The sequence below is a fragment of the Bidens hawaiensis genome, unplaced genomic scaffold (genome assembly GCF_021521415.1).
Source record: "Bidens hawaiensis isolate Kalapana, Puna unplaced genomic scaffold, B.hawaiensis_p1.1 tig00043787_1, whole genome shotgun sequence".
NCBI classification, from domain to species: Eukaryota; Viridiplantae; Streptophyta; class Magnoliopsida; order Asterales; family Asteraceae; genus Bidens; species Bidens hawaiensis.
Window position 1 is genome coordinate 87,051 of NW_027497771.1, and position 14,710 is coordinate 101,760.

Consider the following 14,710-nt stretch of genomic DNA (forward strand, 5'->3'; position numbering starts at 1 on the left):
TGTAGATATGTATGTATGTATGGTAGCAAGTATGTATGTAGAACAGAAGGGTAACTAGTGAAGTATGGATATGTATCTACGGATATGCGTGTATGTGTATGTATTGTATGGCGTTCGATTAACTAGAACTCACTCAGCGTAGCTGACTTTTAGTATGCACGCAGGTGAGCTGATTATAGAGTTAGCATGAGGATGACACACGGCATGGATTGAACGGCTGGCATCTGAAGAAAGAAGTAAAGATGTTTTAAATATAAAGTTTTGTGTTATGGTATCAAAGAAAATATTTAATGTTTTGTAACAAATGATTGATGTTTTATATTCCGCGAAAAGTTTTAATAAACTCTGATTTGAAGAACTGTGTTTATGAGTAAATCCGACGCTAAAGTAGGGTCACCGGGTTCGGGGCCTTACACCGCCAGTGCTTCCTTCTACTTGGTAAGTTATTAATCTCTACCTACCTATTATTCATTTAGTTTTTAGATTCATATTAGGATTCATATTATTATTTTGTTGCAATTTAGGAATGAGATTAGTTTTTAGATTCTAATCTAACTATTAAGTGTTGATGTGAATTATAGGGTTGTTTTAATTGATTATTTAGTTTTGAACTTTTGATTGCTCACATTTGTTAGTTTTTACTATTTAGGTAATTATGAGTGACCCACAAAAGAAGGCGGAGAAGACGAAGGATAAGAAAGCCAAAACAACGGTATGTTTTTTTATTCAACTATACTTATTTTGGTTTAAGTTTTTTTTGTGTAACTTTATGTATTTTTTTTCTTTTTTGATTCTAGATGGAGAGTGATTCTATAAAAATTGATTTAGAAGATGAATCCTCAATGTTGAGGCTCTAGTATGCACAAAAGATTGGTTACATGGAGATTTTTGTAATGTCCATCTTTGCTTGATTTTTATAAGTTTTATACATGGTATTATATTATAATTTTATAATGTATATGTTTGTTTGTACTTTGTAGGTTCTAACAAAGTTAGTGTAGAAGAGCTCACTGAAGATATAATGGCGCTTGACATTAGTTGTTAATCAAATGCTTCAAACTCGGTGAACAATCCTAAGGTACCAACTCCAAACGCTTTAAGTAGTATTGCCCGCTAAAAAGAATGAACAATCCTAAGGTACCCCACTCAAAAACTTTCTAGTAATGTTGCTTGATAAAACTATATGAATATGCCCAATTGTCCATGATTAATATGACTAATTGACTATACTTATTTTGTGTGTAGGTTTGATTGTTTGCTTGCTTGGAATTGAAGATTTGAGAAGAAAGACCAATTGGAGCTTGGAAGTTTGGAACTTGATGTTGCTTGATTAGAATTTGGATGCTTTATTTTAAGACTTTTATGAACTTTCAACTAATTTTGTTTGCTTCTATGGTTTTTTGTCTTAAAATTGTTAAGGATCATGGATTTATGTTTTATTTTAAGACTTTTATGAACTTTCGACGACTTTTATTTCCCTAAACAAGTTGTCAATAATGTGTTTCTAAACAGCTCTTATCGTGTATTATCGTGTATTACATGTATTAACAGGTTCGTGTTCGTGTTTAGGATACAGGTACACGAAAAGTTTTCGTGTCGTGTACAAGTATACCCATTTCGTGTTCGTGTCTTATCGTGTACGGGTATACACGATATGCCAGCCCTAGCTGACCATGAGAGGAATCTTATGTCTCTAGCATTTTGAGGCCTTAATATAACCCTTGTAGTCTGCAAGTTATGGAGACTGATATGCAGAGATTCAGGACTAGTGAAGAAATGGGATTGGATGTGAAAGAAGAAGGCGAGAATGATGAAGATGATGTCGAAAATAACTCAACACCAACAGTGGTAGGTGTTGATGGTGGACTTGTTACATCAAACAGAACCAATAACAGGTTTCAGCATCAACATCAATATCGGCAGCAGTTTCAAGACCAATTGACCCCAGAAGGAGGCGGTCAAAGAAGGTGTAGACCAACAGAATAAAAGGAGAGAACAAACCTTTGTGTACGACAACGTAGAGCGATTACTTTAAAGATCTTGGTAGGTCTTAGAAGACATGGGAATTATAATCTTAGGGTTAGAGCTGATATTAATGATGTGATTGCAGCCCTAGCTCGGGAAGCTGGTTGGGTTGTTCTTTCTGATGGAACCACCTTTCCTTCAAGATCACACGTATAATTATGTGTTTATGATCAAGATATTATTATCCACATGGAGCATACAATACCAATGCCTTGCTGGCTGTTACTATCTTGTATTAAATTCCTCTGCAAGAGCAATAACTGCATATATGCCAAGTTTGTCAAACATACATAATATATGTGAATGCGCAGGGTGTGAGACCTGCTACTGGTGCATCAACTACTGTGGTTACTTCATCTCCCTCATGGCCACTTTAGCAGAACCAGATGGCTTATCTTAGAGGGATATCCTAAACCTGTCCAATAGGGATGAATGACGAGGCGTGCCAAATGAAGGGTCTCTATGTTCCTTCTTCTTCTGGTTATGACACCTCTGTTGGGTTTCAGTGGTGATCAGTTAAAATTTTGTTTATTAAAACCGGTTCAATAAACGTGGTTAATAATAATTAATCTCATTAATTATAGTTATACACAGCGGAATATATAATTAATCAGCACCGAAAACTAAACCCGACAGGATCCGGTTACATACAATACGAGTACGAGTCAAACGATAAATATATAATTAAACTAACGATATATTTAAGTTTACCTCGGTTAATAAATAACCGGTTGAGACACTGAAGGCTAACGAACCGAGCTAGGTGACACAATGAGATCAACGACCAACGGTGGCGGTGTACGACTGCAACGGCAGCGGTGGTGGTGCTGTAGGCGCGGTCAGCAGTGGCGGACAACGGTGACCTGCGGCGGCAGGCAGCGGTGGCACCGACAGGCAGTGGCGGACAGGCGGTGGTGGCCGGTCAGGCGCCAGCGGTGATGGTGGCGATGAAGCAGGTGGCCGGCTACTAGGATGGAGGAAGAGAGAAGATGAACTTGTTAATTGGCTTAGGGTTAAAAGTTAGGGTTAAGGTTACAAAATAACATATATTTATATAACTCTTAATTAGGTTTAACTAACCTAATTAGTTTTAAACCCAATGGGCCAATAAGTTCACCTCTTGCTCCAAAGTCCGTTCCATGTAATTTTATCTCGTTAAACTATCTAACCCGGTTAACTAACTTAAGCAGGTTAATGGTTCGTTACCTCACGGTGTAACTCTCACGGGTCATAACCCGGTTGGCCGTATTGACTTACCCGAACCGGTCCATAATTCCAATAGTCTCCCATTTGGACGATTTCCGGTTAAGTTACACAATACTGACAGCCAGCGGTGCTCTAGCCACACATAGATGCCCCCAACAGGTTATAACATTTTAAATTCATTAACCAAAACCATCTTGGAATACACTATTGCAAGATAACGAATTTATGGTAATCATTGTCATTTATCCTTTCTGAATGAGACATCAATTGAACAAAGAGACATGGATCAGGTTCAATCTCATATGGCGTTCAATCATTATAGTTCTCGATCTAGAATCAAAGTGGTCCAATCAAACACACAGTTAGTTTGGGTGAGGCCTCACACTTTACCAGTTTGAATCAACGAGGGTGCCAAGATGTCTAACTGTTACATATCATGTAAGAGTACAGAATCCCATCTTGAATACATATAACTCCCACTGAACTTCAGATTATTCCCAACCAATGCCTTTATAACTGGCAGTTACGCGACAGCGGTTGATACTGATCAAAGAATAACCTTTAGTAAACGAAAGTTCTAATATGTATCTCAGGTCTAAGGATACTAAATGAGTATACCAGTATCAAAACCATCTTATGACTAAGATCCATGAAGATGATTTGATGCGAGTTACATCCAACGTCATTCATAATGATGTCTGTGAGTTTGGAAGTCAACCCCTTGAGTCCAAAGTCAGAATAGTCTTAATTCAGAGTCGTTCCCATGGGTCTGACCGACTACGGATAATTTAGAATACTATATTCATGGATTAAACGTATTAAAACCGAGCACAGTTATATTATTCAACATTTGCATTTAACCATTAAATCAAAAGAGATCTTAAAGTATAACTGTTTGAAATGTTCACACATCTAAATACTAAATTAAAACAAACTACTAGCTAATCTAAGACCGATAGCATCTCTGTGATGATCATGCTTGTCCTGAGTCATCGGTTTAGTGAACGGGTCTGCTAGGTTTTGATCTTTGTCTACTTTGCTTATTATGATGTCTCCTCGTTCTAGTATATCCTGTATATAGTGGAACTTACTTAGAATGTGCTTGGCCCTATGATGAGATCTGAGCTCTTTGGCTTGAGCAATGGCTCCTGTGTTATCATAGATTACATCGATCGGTTTCAGAAAAATTGGAACCAAATCGAGGTGGGCTATGAATTTGTAACGCCCGTAAATTTCGTTAATCGGCTCGATCGTTTATAAATGTTGGTCAAAAAGCCGGGGTTTCATCTTTCTAATTTAGAGCCTTGTAATACGTTTTAAAAGTCCGTTTGTCCATCCTTTTTCCCAAAACATCCCCTCTTACGACTTAAAGTATTATATTAGTATGTAGCACCCGACATTTTCGTTTATCGGCATGCACGTTGTAGAGTTTGTATATTTATCGGGTTTGAACCGGCTTACTTTGGGGACCTCCTTGTCATACCCGTAAGTTGAATTAATTGACTTTCCACCCAAGTTGCTACACACTTCATACTGGAGGGACTAGAGTGTAATTTATTTTATATCATAATATTAAAAAAAGAAAAACCCTAACCCTAACTCTATTCCCAGCAGCCGATCGGCCACAAACCCCCCCTGCTCGTTTTTCTTCTGCCTAGCCAAGTTTCAGCCGTGAAAACATCAATTCAAGGTCGGTTTTATGATTCCCCATGTCTTTTACACCTTAATTGATCATATTAACGCGCTTATTGGTCGTTAAGGTTGAGTTTTGATGATAACAGTTTGCTGACAGATTCGTATACGTTTATTGTAGGGTCTGTAACGCGATGATAATCCATTTTTTTGATCGATTCTTAATTCCATGATGTTCCACTTTGAGTCTAGTTTCCAGAAAGGTATAACACGTAATTTTTGGACGAGATCTGAATGGTTTTTATGAATTTATAAAATCGAGTGTCAAAGCTGATGCGGGATGACGGATTCTGGTCTGTCTTCCCGACGTCATAACCCTTTTTCGACAGGTCCAAATTGGTTGGTTCCACTTCTGGAAGTTAGTATTTTGAGTTAGGAACCAAACCCAATTGTAATTGTTTAATTTGGTTCGGTAATGAATTTTATAAAAATAAAACCATTTTGTTGAGCACTGAAATAGCTGCACGTACCTTGCTGTGTTGGAGGAATTTTTATAATTTTTTTGTGCAATAGAAAAATATAATAAAATTTTTTTTATAAACCTAGGACATTTATTAAAGTCTGGTAAAAATTTAATAATTTATTTCAAAGGTTATCCTATGTAATTAAATGCATCTTCGTATGCTAAAAGCTACACGTTTTACTTGTTATTGATTGATAAGTTCGTTTTAGGCTTAACCGGTGGATGTTCAATTGTGTTCTTGTCGGGGATGTTTGAAGTGAGTTTTTACACCACAATCTTCCTAGGTATGTCCTGTATATCATACTTAAAGATCATGTTAATAGGTGTTCGTTAAGTTGATCAACTAGTTGTAGTTTGATTGTTATGTTTGGTTGTCTAGAATTGTAGTTTGGCGCGTTTAACGCGAGGGTTGAAGTGATTAACGACCAATTCAGCTCGGGGACACTTGGTTTGACGTATGGGCTGTTCAAAATTCATTTTTATAAGTCATGGGGCTGAATTGGTTGTCGGTTACCTCAACGGGTCGGTACAACGCGCAATTTCGTTTATTGAGTAGTTGGTGCGTCGTACTTGCGAGTTACTGACCCATTTGACTCGTGTAGCGTCGTGTGGACTTGTTGACTGTGATTTTATCATGTTGGGTCCACACGGGGCTGAGTTGAATGTTAATGGCCTAAACGACTATTAAACGCGCGTATCGGTATCACCTAGTGCTTCCGGGGGTAATTTGGGAATTCTTTATTCCCGGGAGTACCTAAGGGTCGATTTGGTTAGTTGAAGGGTTTTAGGGGCTGAGGTAAAGTATTGGGCCTTGGGCCAAGTTGTTGGGCCTTGGGCCAAGTGTTGGGCCTTGGGCCAAAGTGTTGGGCTTGAACGGCCCATTAGGCAAGAGTGTTCTTACGGTCTAGTTTACTAATGCGTTGTGTACTATTTACAGGCCCTTACTTGTGAGTGTGCACTTAGGGATTTCCTAACTCGTTGCAGGTGTTCGATCGATTCCAGGTGAGTTCATGATGCCCTTTTTACTCTTTTCAAGTTTTGGGCTAGCATGCACACCGTAATACAATTTTATACGATTTTACTCGTTACAACTATTTGGATGGTATTACATAGACTTATTCATATTTGGACATTTATGAAACTATTTGTGAACTATATTTTATGCCTTAGGATATTGTAGACTCGTTTATGGTCTTATATTCCTTAAGGTTATATACCTGAATATGGTCTAGACTCGATGATGTTAATAGGCTTGGTAGTAATTGAATACGAGTAGATCTATTTACTTAGTTCATGTATTGGACTGATTTATATATATTACCTTATGGCCCATAGGCTTACTTGTAATTTGGAATGTCTTGGGATGATATATATATATGTATGAATGTATGGAGGTATGTATGTATGTATGAGTATGTGTTACCTTATAGCCTACGGTTGTGTGATGATATTTAGTTCCTCGTGACTAAGAATGATGTGAGTAGGCTTATTGATGTGTGTGTGCATGGTGATCACGGCCTGGTCAAATATATTACTCGGGTTTTCAAATCCCGTGGTGGAGAGGCCCGTGTGGCGTGATCATCATTTTGGCGGGTCAAATATATTACTCGGGTTTTAAAATTTCTTGTGGTCTAGGCTCGAGGTTGCTATTAGGCCTAGTATTAATTCCTAGTGTTAAACGATTTTTCCTGATGAAACGTTTAAACTATTTTATATAGGCTTGCTAGTATATAGTTGGCCTTGGAATGTTATAGTATGTATATATATATATATATATAAATTATTGTTTGGCCTATATTTGGCGATGTTGTAGTCGTTTCGAGATGTTGTGTATGCCTACTTTGTGTTTGCATACGGATGGATGGTGATCTTGGCCGGGCCAAACTATACGACTCAGGTTCTTAAATCCTGTGGCGGGCCCTGAAAAGCCCGTGGGGGGGGAGGCTCGTGTGGCATAATCATCATCGGATGTTACGTGTTTGGGTTGTACGTGTACTCGACCCTGATGTTATTACTTGGATGAGATGTTACGTGTTTGGGTTGTACGTGTGCTCGACCCTGATGTTATTATTTAGACGGTATTTATAGGGATATAAATATATGGATGTATATAGATGTCTAAGTACGAATACTTAGTGTTGATGATGGCCTAACTGTTCGTATCCCGTATTATATTTTAAACTCTTGGAATGTTTTATAATCCTGTTTTACATTTAAACCCTTTTATTTTTTTAAACTTTTGGTATGACTATCATAACTATTATTTACTGATTTTATTTACTTAAAACTTGAACTCACTCAGCTCAAGCTCACTTTGTGTGCATGTTAGTGTGAGTTTCAGATTAGGAAGAGAATGCCTTATCGCTTGGACGTGTACGAAGCTACTTGGACGGTGAAGGGCATACGGGAATTGAAGTTTTACTATTAAACATTTATTTTTGAAAATTTTTATTTAAAGATAACTATGTTGATTTTGGGCAAAATTCCCGGGTTTTGGGAACTTATTTTATTATTTATGTTTTCCGCTGAATTATACTCTGGATTGCTTATTTTAATGAAAATAATTGTTTTTAAGTTTAATTATTTTACTAGTGTTTTGAATGAATACCAACTGTGGGGTTCCCGGGGTTCGGGGCCTTACAGAATTTCTTCATCCAAGCAGAGTGTGAGAGAGAAACATCTTGGTTATTCTGGAAGCTAGCATCAGTGTAACACCTTACAGTGATCTCTTCTTCCACTCCTTCAAACACTAAAAACATGTCCTTTGTCCTTTTCAGGTACCTTAGAATGTTCTTTACAGTAGTCCAGTGGGCAATGCCAGGGTTCTGATGAAAATGACTATTCATGCTCAGCGCATACGAGACGTCAGGTCTAGTACATAACATAGCATACATGATAGAACCTATCGCTGAAGCATATGGAATTTCTTGCATGTGCTTAGTTTCAATGTCCGTTGCCAGAGATTGCGATTTGTTCAACACGGTTCCTTTAGCCATGGGGAGAGCTCCTTTCTTGGAGTTATTTATAGAGAAGCGTGCCATTACTTTGTCTATATATGTATTTTGACTCAGCCCTAGAAGCCGCTTAGACCTATCTCGGTAGATCTTAATTCCTAGAATATAAGCAGCTTCACCAAGATCTTTCATTGCGAAACAAGAGCCCAACCAGTTCTTAACTTCCTTAAGCATAGAGATGTTGTTTCCAATGATCAGTATATCATCCACATACAGGATGAGGAATGATATAGTGCTCCCACTAGCCTTTCTGTAAACACAAGGCTCATCTTCATTTTTGATAAAACCAAACTCTTTGATTTTCTCATCAAAATGAAGATTCCAGCTGCGAGATGACTATTTAAGTCTATAAATGGACTTATTCATCTTACAAAACCTTCAGGCTGAACCATATAGACATCTTCAGAAAGATGTCCATTAAGAAAAGCAGTTTTGACATCCATTTGCCATATCTCGTAGTCATAGTACGCGGCTATGGCAAGTAATATCCTTATCGACTTAGTCATAGCAACGGGCGAGAAGGTTTCATCATAGTCAATAAAACCTTTCGCGACTAGCCGTGCTTTATAAGTCTGCACATTTCCATGCATGTCGGTTTTCTTCTTGAAAATCCACTTGCTCCCTACAGCCGACACTTGGGGGGTAGCTCAACTAAGTTCCAGACTTAATTTTCACGCATAGATTGCATCTCGGCGTTCATGGCATCTTGCCATTTCTCAGATTCCGGATCTAAGATAGTAGATTTGTAAGTAGTAGGTTCGTCGCTTGACTCGGCTACTAAGAGGACTTAGGGACCATCTAGATGCCGCAGGTATTTAGAATTCGGTACGTGAGTACTATTACTTCTTCGAACACTTGTGTTCATGTCTGATGTATCAGCAACAACAACTTGTTGATCAGACGTTCCAACTTCCTCTGCGGTAGTTTGTAGTTCTTGAATTTCTTTAAGATCAACAATATTATCTCCAGTTCCTCGATCGAGAATTTCCTTCTCGAGAAGTGGCCCTTCCTTTTGATAGAAATCACATTTGTATCAGGATGGAAGAAATAATATCCGCTTTGGTTATAGTATCCGACGAAAACAACTTTTACGCCGCGAGGATCGAGCTTATCGTCAGAATCACTATTGACATAAGCATCACATCACCATACTCTAAGGAAAGACAAATTGGATTTTCGCCCATGCCATATCTCATATGGGGTTTGGCTTACCTTTTTAGTTGGAGCCAGATTGACAATGCGGGCGACGGTCAAAAGGGAAAACTCCAAAAGGAGTGAGGCAAGTTAGTTCTACACATCATCGATCGGACCATGTTTAGCAAGGTTCGATTTCTTATCTCGATCACGCCATTGTGTTGGGGTGTGCCGGGTGGAGTGAGCTGTGAAACAATTCCACGCTCTTTCAGATGATGTATGAATTCTGAGCTGAGATACTCTCTGCCTCGATCTGATCAAAGCATTTTAATAGTTTTCCCGAGTTGGTTTTCAACTTTGTTTTGAAACTCTTTGAACTTTTCAAAGGTTTCATGCTTGTGTTTCATGAGATACACATAGGCATATCGACTGTAATCGTCAATAAAAGAAACGAAGTATCTTTCATGATTCCTAGACATGGTTTTGAATGGACCACATACATCAGTATGTATGATTCCCAGCAGATCCTTTGCTCGTTCATTCTTATGAGTGAAGGAGCCTTTGGCGAGTTTGCCAGCTAAACAAAATTCACAATCATAAAAAAAGTCCGGTCCTGTGGATTCAAGAATCCCTTCGGATTGGAGTCTCTTGGCTCGTCCCTTGCTTATGTGGCCAAGTCGGCAATGCCATAGAAATGTATCATTGATGCCAGATCTGATACGTTTAGAAAGATTATATACATTATTGTTTATTTGAACATCAACCTCATAAATACCATTTCAAGGTTTAGCCTCAAAATAAAAGATATCATTCAAGTAGGCAGAAATAACAATACTATTAAAAACGTACTTAAATCCTTGTTCAAATAATAAAGAAACTGAAATAATGTTTCTGGTCAAACCAGGTGCAAACAAACAGTTATCCAAAGTAACTACAAGGCTAGACGGACAAGCAAAACGATATGTGCCAGTTGCAAGAACTGGGACTCTCTTCCCATCACCAACGATGAGTTCCATGCTGCCTTGTTTCAGCTTCTTCCAGTTTTTAGGCTCCTGCAAGACATTAACGATGTGGTAACCACATCTGGTATCAAATACCCATGTGTTGCTAGACACAGTGAAAAGTTCAATAACGTAAATAGAAATACCTTTAGAGGAGCTTTCACCATTGGTCCTTTGCCTTTTCAGCTCAGCAAGGTAGTCAGGACAGTTGTGTTTCTAGTGTCCCATTTCGTTGCACTTGTAGCACTTGCGCTCCTCAGGAGGCGGTGGTGGTACCTTGGCAACACCTTTGTTAGTGTTGGTGGCAGTCCTGGCAGCAACAGTAACCTTCTTCTTGCCTTTACCGTTATGACCCCGGTTCTTGGGTTTAGGCTTGGCGACACCAGCAGATCGAACCATAAGAACTTGATTGTTTTTAGCGGGAATATTCATCTCAGCCGTCTTGAGCATTCTATGAAGATCCGACACTGTCTTCACCCAGCCATTCATATTGAAATTGATTACGAACTGGTCGTAAGAGCTGGGAAGAGAGTTTAGGATGAAATCCGCTGCCATTTCATCTGACAGGGGATAATCAAGTTTCCTTAGCTGTTCGATGTACGCTTTCATCTTGACGACATGCGCACTAACAGGTGATCCCTGTTCCATTCTGCAGCTGATAAGCTGCTTCATGGTGTCATAGCGTTCTTGACATGCTTGTTTCTGGAACATGCCCTTGAGTTGCTCAGGCATCTCATAGGCACCAAAATCTTCCAAGACTATTGCAAGCTCGTAAGACATGATGGCTAGCATGATACAAGCGACTTCAGCCGAGTCATCCATATGCTTGTCAAGAACCCTCTTGGCATCAGCAGTATTGTTTTCAGGCTCGGTTGGAACAGGTCCATCGAGAACATAGTGCTTCTTTTCCATTAGTAAGTGGTTAGGCAGACGGATAGCGATTGCCAATTGTGAATAGAGCACAACTCTCGTTTATGAGGCCTATTAAGACAACATTTGCCTAAGTAGATACGTTTAGCCTCATCTATGCCCACCTTAGTCACTAGACAGCTGTAGCACGTAACAAGAGAGTAAAGTAACAGTCGCCCTAGTATAGTCACTTGTGAAAAAGCCGGATGTGTCAATGAAACCCTTTCACCTTGAAGGGATAGGCTAGAAATCAAGTGCGGTGCTGTAGCTCCAAACACCATGCCTCAAGTGTGACTTATAGTAGAATGGCATAGACTATTGATTTAAATTGGGATTAATTATAAATATTACCGAATAGAGTAAAAGTCCAGTTTCACTTTATTGATCAAGACAACTTGATGAACCATTTCATCTCTCGGGACACTTAGTTTTAAATAACCTATTAAAACAAAGTTTGTCGCGAATACCAACCAATCTTAAGTTAATAGTTTTACCTATTAAGTTATTAGTTATGGAAAATTAAATTTTGTATAATTTTGCAAAACATGTTAATTTATTTTAATATATTTGGTATTAGGTTAGTGGTATTATAACCTATTATACTTAAGCAAGCAACCAAAATAGTAAACAAAATATGTAAATCTTAAATGGCCAAGATTAGTGATTGATCTTGCTAGAGCCTATTAGCAAGATCAATCGGGTCAAGGGGTCACAACACAAAACAACCACAAGGATGGACTCTTGGTGCATCCCATCATCTTTGGTAACTCCCACCGACTTCAAGAACTCCATGAGCTAGTCTTCGGTTTTCCTTCGGGTCTTCTTCATTACAAAATTACACTAATACATGTAATGAAAAACTAATACCTATCTATTACAATTTTGAACCATCAAGGTGGCCAAAAACCATAAAATAAAACCGAAAACTAAATACAACTTTTGAAACATCCATATGGCTAAAATAAAAATCATTCAACCAAACAAACAAGGTCGGGCCAGATTTACATATTCAACGAAAAATAAGTCGGGCAATATTTTGGTCAAATAAAATTTTGACCAAACTAAAATTTCTCTAATATTTTATCTAGATAAAAAACGTCAACTACCTTGAAGTTTTTGATGTAGAACCGGTGAAAATACCGGATTCGACTCGTATGTTGTAACCAAGGCTCTGATACCACTGTTGGTTTCAGTGGTGATCAGTTAAAATTTTGTTTATTAAAACCGGTTCAATAAACGTGGTTAATAATAATTAATCTCATTAATTATAGTTATATACAACGGATTATATAATTAATCAGCACCGAAAACTAAACCCGACAGGATCCGGTTACATACAATACGAGTACGAGTCAAACAATAAATATATAATTAAACTAACGATATATTTAAGTTTACCGAAGGCTAACGAACCGAGCTTGGTGACACAACGAGATCAACGACCAACGGTGGCGGTGCACGACGACAACGGCAGCAGTGGTAGTGCTGTAGACGCGGTCAGCAGTGACGGCTGGTCAGCGGCGGCAGGCGGCGGACAGGCAACGGTGGCACCGGCAGGCGGTGGCGGGCATGCGGCGGTGAAGCAGGTAGCCGGCTACTAGGATGGAGGAAGAGAGAAGATGAACTTGTTAATTGGCTTAGAGTTAAAAGTTAGGGTTAAGGTTATAAAATATCATATATTTATATAACTCTTAATTAGGTTTAACTAATCTAATTAGTTATAAACAATAAGTTCACCTCTTGCTCCAAAGCCCGTTCCATGTAATTTTATCTCGTTAAAGTATCTAACCCGGTTAACTAACTTAAGCGGGTTAATGGTTCGTTACCTCATGGTGTAACTCTCACGGGTGATAACCCGGTTGGCCGTATTGACTTACCCGAATCGGTCCATAATTCCAACATGAAGGGTCTCTATGTTCCTTCTTCTTCTGGTTATGACACCTCAGCAAGTGCTCGTTCATAGTCGTCTCACATGCTTGGAGTTGAAGTTGATGGTCAGGATGATCCCATTATAGGCGTCTCTGTAGATTCTATTGGCGGTGGGCAGGTTTTAGGATGATTTTTGTATTAATTTTCTATTTCTAAATAATCTTTTTCCTTATGTACATATTATTTACAACATGCTCTTAACTTCTTTAGGTTGGCTTGCGGTCAACTTGTAGGAACAGGATTTTTCTAGGACTCCTTATGTTCCTGTTTATGTATTGCTTCTCGTAAGTCCATACCCTTTTGTTGTGCAGTTTCTCGATGGACTTATTACTCTTCGTAGGCTTCCTTTTTGAACTTAAATTACCTTCAAATGTGTATGTGATGTGTTACAAATCCTCTGCAGTTGGGAGCTGTTAATATGAAGTGTGAGCTTGTTGATCCTGATAGTATTCTAAAGCAATTAAGGGTCTTGAAGTCAGTTAATGTTGATGGTGTAATGATTGACTATTGGTGGGGCCTAATGGAAGCACATGTCCCACAAGAATACAAATGGAAGGGATATAAAAGACTGTTCCAGATGGTACGCGAGCTTAAACTCAAGTTGAAGGTATAAATTATGTCAAATGCTTATGTTAACAACACGTACTGGATATATTCAAAACAAAACCAGTGATTATTTCCTAAGTTGGCTTAGGTAGTGATGTCTTTTCATGAATGTAGAGGAAATGTGGGTGATGATGTGTGCCTACCGTTACCACATAGGGTGGCTGAGATCGGTCGAAGCAACCCCGACATAATTTTCACTAATAGATCCTGAAGACCCAATCCGGAATGTTTTTCATGGGGGATTGACAAGGAACGTGTTCTAAGAGGTCGCACTGCCTTAGAGGTACTATGTTTAAATCTAGTAATATAATAGTACTAGATTTTATCCCCCATATTACGAGGGTTGTTTTACATTATTCGTTTTTAATATTTATATATGTATATTTGGATTTTAATTTTATTTATTGTAAGAAAGTTAATAATTAATATACTTGAGGTTTGATGATAAAATGGTTTCACAAATAAATGATATGTTATAATCAGGTTTAAACGTTATTTGGGTTTGGTGATACACATTACCCGTTTATTTTCTTTATTATAAAATTTTTTTCTTAATAATATCTTTTTTTTAAATAAAATAGGATATTAATTTTTAGTATGTCCCTATTTTATAGGATTTTCATATCAAATATTTGATGAGATTAATTTTTAATATAATGAGATGTTATAACTCGTTTAAGAGCTATCTGAGTTTGGTGAGACCTTTACCCGTGAATTCGGGTCAAATACGT

The 14,710-nt window shown here is 38.2% G+C and overlaps 1 pseudogene; it reads left to right on the top strand.

Annotated features, from left to right (window-relative positions):
• Positions 1 to 1,737: 1,737 nt before the first annotated feature.
• Positions 1,738 to 14,468, top strand: LOC143594536 (beta-amylase 7-like; annotated as a pseudogene).
• Positions 14,469 to 14,710: the final 242 nt, after the last annotated feature.